The following is a 6,161-nucleotide window of genomic DNA, read 5'->3' as shown; positions in this document are numbered from 1 at the left end:
TTAGTATGTTATTAAATTTTATTTTCTTATCTGTATTTTTATGCTTTTTAATCTGTCCTCAAAATATCACACCCCTGTTGGAATTAGAAAAATATTTATAAATGGTCAGAAGTCTTTTTCAAGTGTCTCTTTTTTACATATATGTTGATGATTTTGCTTTTCTCCTAAGAGAAATGATGTATTCTTGAAAATCTGTTCATTGTTCCAGGAAAAAAACAAAACAAAACAAAATCTCACCTCAGAGCCTGGTAGGCAGTCACCTGTCCCCTAAACAGAAGCTCCTCTGGAGGAAGGACAGAGTGGCTTCGTGGAAGAAGGACCACCTGTTTCTTGCCGGAGTCTGATGCTGACTGACTGCAAGCTCTGAGCCTCGATCTTTTCACTGAGAATTGTAAAGTGTTTAGATTCCCCAATAAGCAGATGATCTTGATTTAGAAAAAGAAAAAGAAAAAAAGAAAGAAAAGCTGCCTGTGTTATAATGGGATTTTAGAAGAGGTCACAATCACAAGACACTCCCCAAGGGCAGGCTGATGTCCACAGTGCCGACGGAACCCTGGTAGGTAACCACACAGGTTAGGCTAAGCACATCCAGCGTTCCAGCACAGACACAAGCTAGGATGGATTGAGTTGGTTCCAAGAACTGGGACGCACTGATGCAGCCTTTCCTGTTTACACCTAGTAGCCGAGACATCCGTCTCGGGAAGCCAGACGTGGCCAGTGCAAGAGCTGTCACATTTAGACAGATCGGAAGCTGATGTGTTCTAATTGTCACTCTGGACTGAAGGGAGGCAGAATTCATTTTCATGTCAAAAGACACTTTCCAAGTGCTTTCTATTGTTCAGAATTTTGAAAGAATGTCAGGGGTCCACTTAACAACTTTTTCACTTTACGTTTACAAGAAGCATGGGGTTGTGACATTCTTGACAAGTGGGGGTACACGTTCCCAAACTCATTTTTTTGGGGGGTGGGGGTGGGGGAGACAGCTCTTGAGCAGGTACCAGCATATCTTACTTGGGTCTTCCAGGCATGAGTCGTCAGTCTCATGGAGCCAAATCAACCAATGCACGTGTTTTCTTGCATTTCAACTAAATGCTTAAGAAAAAGATGCATCGCATAAACCTTTGATGGCAAATATCAATTACCCTCAGGTTTCATGAGTGCCTTGACTTATAGCCAACATCACTGTTTTAACTCAACTTGTTTAAAAAACAAACTTTTCTGGTGTTTGGTGAGCTAGAGATGCTCCCTAGGCAAACCCTCTGAAGATGAGAGGGGGCGCTGGGTGCTGGAAGAAAGGTTTAATGCTCTGCCTTGCATGCAGCTGTTGCCCAATGAGAATAAACTCCACGTGTGTGGTTCAGGGTTTGGTCGAACTGGATGCAAATGATGCTGCTTCCACGAGAGAAAGTGCTTCCAGCATTCTGACTGGCTGTGGTTGGGACAAGCTTAGCATCTAGAACAACATGTCCAACAACCTCACTTACCCCCCCGTTGCCTCTTACAGCCCTCAGAGGGGAGAAGATGTTGAGGATGTCCTAATTAGTTCTACAGCAAACAAGTCTCTCCAACTGGCTGGTGCTGGAAGGCTTAGGTGTTGAAAATCTCGACTGTTAAAAGAGTTTGAATACATCACATTCCTATGCAAAACGTTTTTAATCTCCAGTGTAATGTAGTTTATTTTTGCTATATGTAAAGTATTTTTATACGGCTTGTATCATGATAGTTTAGCAATAAAAACAGTTGAAAGCACTGGCTACTTTGGTGTCTTTTTTTCTTCTCGAGAGGGGCCGCTCAAATGGCCCTTTTCCTTTTTGAGTTCATACGGCGAGGAACCTCTCGTGTGTGCACATAACCACGTGTATGTCCGCTCCTCAGCTCAGCCCTATGAGGCAGCAACTATTCGCGAGTCTCTCCCCGCTCTCTCCCCTGCAGCTCTGCTATACTCTGCACCCCTAGACCTCTTTAGAGCCAACACGCAGGTAAACTAGGTTTACAATGTCCACCTTGGTGGCCCCTCGCAGGGGGTCCGAGAGCATTTACAACTGGGCAGAGCTGGCCACTTAGAAGGCAAATGCCGTCCATCCGTTTGAACATCTTACAAAATTCCAAAGTTAAGAAAAGAAGTATCTTTTCCCATCAACCCCCAAACAGAATTAGATACTGTAAACACTAGAGATATCCAGCTGGCTTCCTCCTTAACCACAGCTTTTATCTTACCCCTTAGAGCTAAAGCACCTAAGAGGTTTGGGAGTGAAGGCTATTTAAGTCTTAATGTAATGTTCAAAATCCATCCCTCTCCTCGGTGCTACCCTTAAACCCCAGGGAAGCAGAGTGCCCTCCCCAGGGACCACTCCACCCCACCACCCCCCTTGCTCTTGGAAGGCCGCCTGGGGGACTTTCCAAGAAGGAAACCAGCAGTACCATGTGGGCGGGGGGTCCCAAGTGCAGACAGGGTCCTGCCTGGGTTCTGGTTGCCGGAAGTGCCTACCTTGAAATGCCTGTTGTCCCCCCTCTGGTGGCTGGGACCAGCTACTTCCCATTTCTTCCATTCAGTGCCCCAAAGGGCTCCTGAACCTACACCTAAAGGGTCCAAGCCAGTTTTTGGAAGAGCTTCCTGGTGGGCAGATTGCTCCTGACGGCCAGCACACTGTTTTTATTTTTTCTTTTGTGGGATCATGCGAGACTGGACCACCAGAATGATGCTGAGACACTGACGTGAGGACGACTCAGATTGTTTATGCGGACGGGAGCCCCACAAAGAATATTTGCCCAGACCCACACACCCTAGGGACAGCCCTGCCCCCTTATGATGTTTGCCGTCGCTGTGTACGACTGGCTTTAACTCTCTGAAAGCTTTTGCCACTTTTCCTGAATATTAACCCAGAATCATCTTAAGCAGGAAATAAGGATAAAACTCTATATCCATTTCAAAAGTAAGTCTGTGTTCCACATTTACATGTGAGCCACACTTGGTAAACACAAAGTCAGCCCGTGCCTCAGTTTCCCCAGATGTAAAATGAGGATAAGAATAGTTCCTACCTCACAGTATGGAGCGCTTAATGACAACTGTCAACTATTGATACAATGGCCCATCCCTTAGCAAACAGATTTAACATGTGCCCTAAGGCTGGACTTCATTTTCTCAAACGTCTGAAAGGAAAGATTCGGAGCTCTGACAATAGGTCTTGAATTTTTCTAACTGGATCGTTAAAGCCCAAAACTTGAGCTTTTTCCAGTTTTCGAGTCCTGAAGGGAAAGGGCCTCACACGCCCACGCCCTTCGACTGCGACTCCGTGACGGTCCCTGGCCCTGTGCGACAGCAGGTGTAGTGTTGTGGGCAGGAGTGGAAGGCAAACATTGGTTTAGTAACAAGCGGGAATTTCAGAAGTGAGACCTACGGGAGAAAACGAAACACTTCCCACGCTCATGACTGGGAAGGGAAGAGGTGTCCTGGCAGGCGCGGGCTGAACGTGACCTACATGGCCGAGAAGGCAGCACAGATCGCCCAGACCATTACGAAATGGAGGCGAAGTCGCATCTTTGGTGTGAGGAGCCCCAGGAGCTGTGATGAGCTACACGGGATGAGTGTGCCGTAAATTACACGTCGTTTTGTGATATAGATGTGAGTGAGGCTGGACCAAACTTTATGCAGAAAGGGCTCCCCACTGCAAACTGTCTCCTCCTGGTAAAATTCAGAAATCGAGCTTGGTAAATGGCCCCACGTGAAGTTGCCACCCAGAGGCGGAAACCCCTGCCCTTTGCCGTGATTTCCAGGAATTCCTGGTTTTCTAAGAATTCCAAACTCTAAAACGTGGCACTGAACTCCAGACGCAAGGTACAAGGTACTTTTTTTAAGTGGGGAAGGAGATAGCCTTCTATGAGATTCCGATGAAACTTCCCAAGAAACACCGCCCCCAACACATTACTGCTGGTCCTCAAGTGTCAGGGGACAGCCATGGAGATGTGACGGAGGCTTCTGCAACTGAGGCCATCACGAGGCTCCTGAGTAGAAGCATTCAGAGGACGGTCTTACAGACGCTCTCACTTACACAGTGTCCAGACTCGTAGGCACCTGCCTGTGTGACATCTCCACTCTGAGAGCCACGCGGCATTGCCGGCTCCACGTGCCCCCATCGTCCCGGTTCCTGGCCTCCTATCCCCACCCCTCGAAGCACACCCGGTCCTCCTCATCCATTTCTGGCAACACCATCTGGAAAGCTTCATAATCTGGGAATGACCCTGCATCCCTCGCTGTCCCTGGTCCCCACACATCAGCAAGGCTTGTTGGGTCCACCTCTGAAGTCGCACCTCTTTGCTTTATGCTCACTGGAGCACCTTTATCGTCTGCCCGGATGACAGGGAGGCCCCTTAGCTGCCCTGGTTCATGCCTGTCCTCACTGCCCACACACTGGCCACACGGAACTTAAAGAAAACTCAGATCACGTCACACTTAAGCTTAACGCCTTCCAATGGCTTCCCTTTGCATTTAATTCTTTCCAGCTTTATCAAGGTATGATTGACAAATAAAAATTGTATATATTTAAGGTATATGACATGATATCTTGATATATGTAAAAACTGTGAAATGATGTCCAAAAACCAAGCTACTTAACACATTTATTACCTCGTACAGTTAACTTTTTATTCTTTGTGGTAAGGACACTTGAGATCTACTCTCTTAGCAAGTTTCAAAGACACATTATTAACTCTAGTCGCCATGATGTACGTTAGGTTTCCAGAACTTACTGATCTCATAACTGTAAGTTTGTTCCCTTTGACCAACATACCCCTATTTCCCCCAGCCCCGGTAACCACCATTCTATTCTGTTACTATGAGTTCGACTTTCTTAGATCCCTAATGTAAGTGGGATCATGCAGTAGCTGTCTTTCTCATTAGCTTATTACACTTAGTGTGATAGCCTCTGGTTTTATCCATGCTGTAAAAAGGATGTCAAAGCGATCTACAGATTTAAGGTCAACCCTATCAAAACAAACGGCATTTTTCACAGAAATGAAAAAACAATCTTAGAATCTGCATGGAACTACAAAGAAGATGCCAGAAAGCCAAAGCAATTTTGAGCAAGAACAACGAAGCTGGAGTCATCACACTTCTCGATTTCAAATTATATCACAAAGCTATAGTGATCAAAACAGCATGGTACCAATATAAAAACAGATGGATAAGTAATGGAACAGAATAGAGAGCCCAGAAATCAACTCACGTAAATGGTCAATTTACGACAAAAGAGTCAAGAATATACAATGAGAAAAAGATGGTTTCTTCAATAAATGGTGCTGGGAAATCTGGATGTAAAAGAATAAAACTGGGCTGCTATCTTATACCACACACAAAAGTCAATTCAAAGTGAATTAAAGGCTTAAACATAAGACCTGAAACCATGAACTTACCAGAATAAAACAGAGAGGGTAAGCTCCTTGACATTGGTCTTGGCAATGATTTTTTTGGATCTAACACCAAAAAGCACAGACCACGAAAGCAAAAAACAAACAAACAAACAAACAAACAAAAAAACACCGGAAAAAAATCAGCAAGTGGGACCATATCAAACTGAAACTTCTTCACGGCAAAGGAAACCAACAACAAAATAAAAATGCAACCCACTAAATGAGAAAAAAGTTTTGCAAATCCGATAAGGGGTTAATATCCAAAAATATACGAAGAAGTCATAACTCAATAGTAAAACAATTCGATTTTAAAATGGGAAGGAAGTGAATAGACACTTTTCCAAAGAAGTCACACAGATGGTCAACGGAGACATGAAAAGGTGATCAGCATCTCTAATCATCACGGAGATGCAAATCAAAACCGCAATGAGATACCACCTCACACCTGCTAGGGCGCCCGTTATCGGTAGGAGCCAAGAGTTGGTGAGGATGAGGAGAAAAGGGAAACTTTATACACATTTGGTGGGAACGTACATCGGTGCGGTCACTATGGAAAACGGTATGGCGGTGCCTCGAAAGATTAAGAATAAAGCCACCGTCTGTGCATCAATCCCACTTCTGGTTACACAGCCAAAGGAAATGAAAGCCGCTGTCAAAGGGAACACCACACTCCTGCGTCCACTACGGCATTATTCACAGTCACCAAGGTTGGAAATAGCCTAAGAGACTCTGTCAGTGTAAAACGGATAAAGAAG

Source organism: Pteropus alecto, unplaced genomic scaffold, assembly GCF_000325575.1.
Source record: "Pteropus alecto unplaced genomic scaffold, ASM32557v1 scaffold45, whole genome shotgun sequence".
NCBI classification, from domain to species: domain Eukaryota; kingdom Metazoa; phylum Chordata; class Mammalia; order Chiroptera; family Pteropodidae; genus Pteropus; species Pteropus alecto.
The sequence above is the reverse complement of the archived record's forward strand: the minus strand, read 5'-3'. Positions refer to the sequence as shown.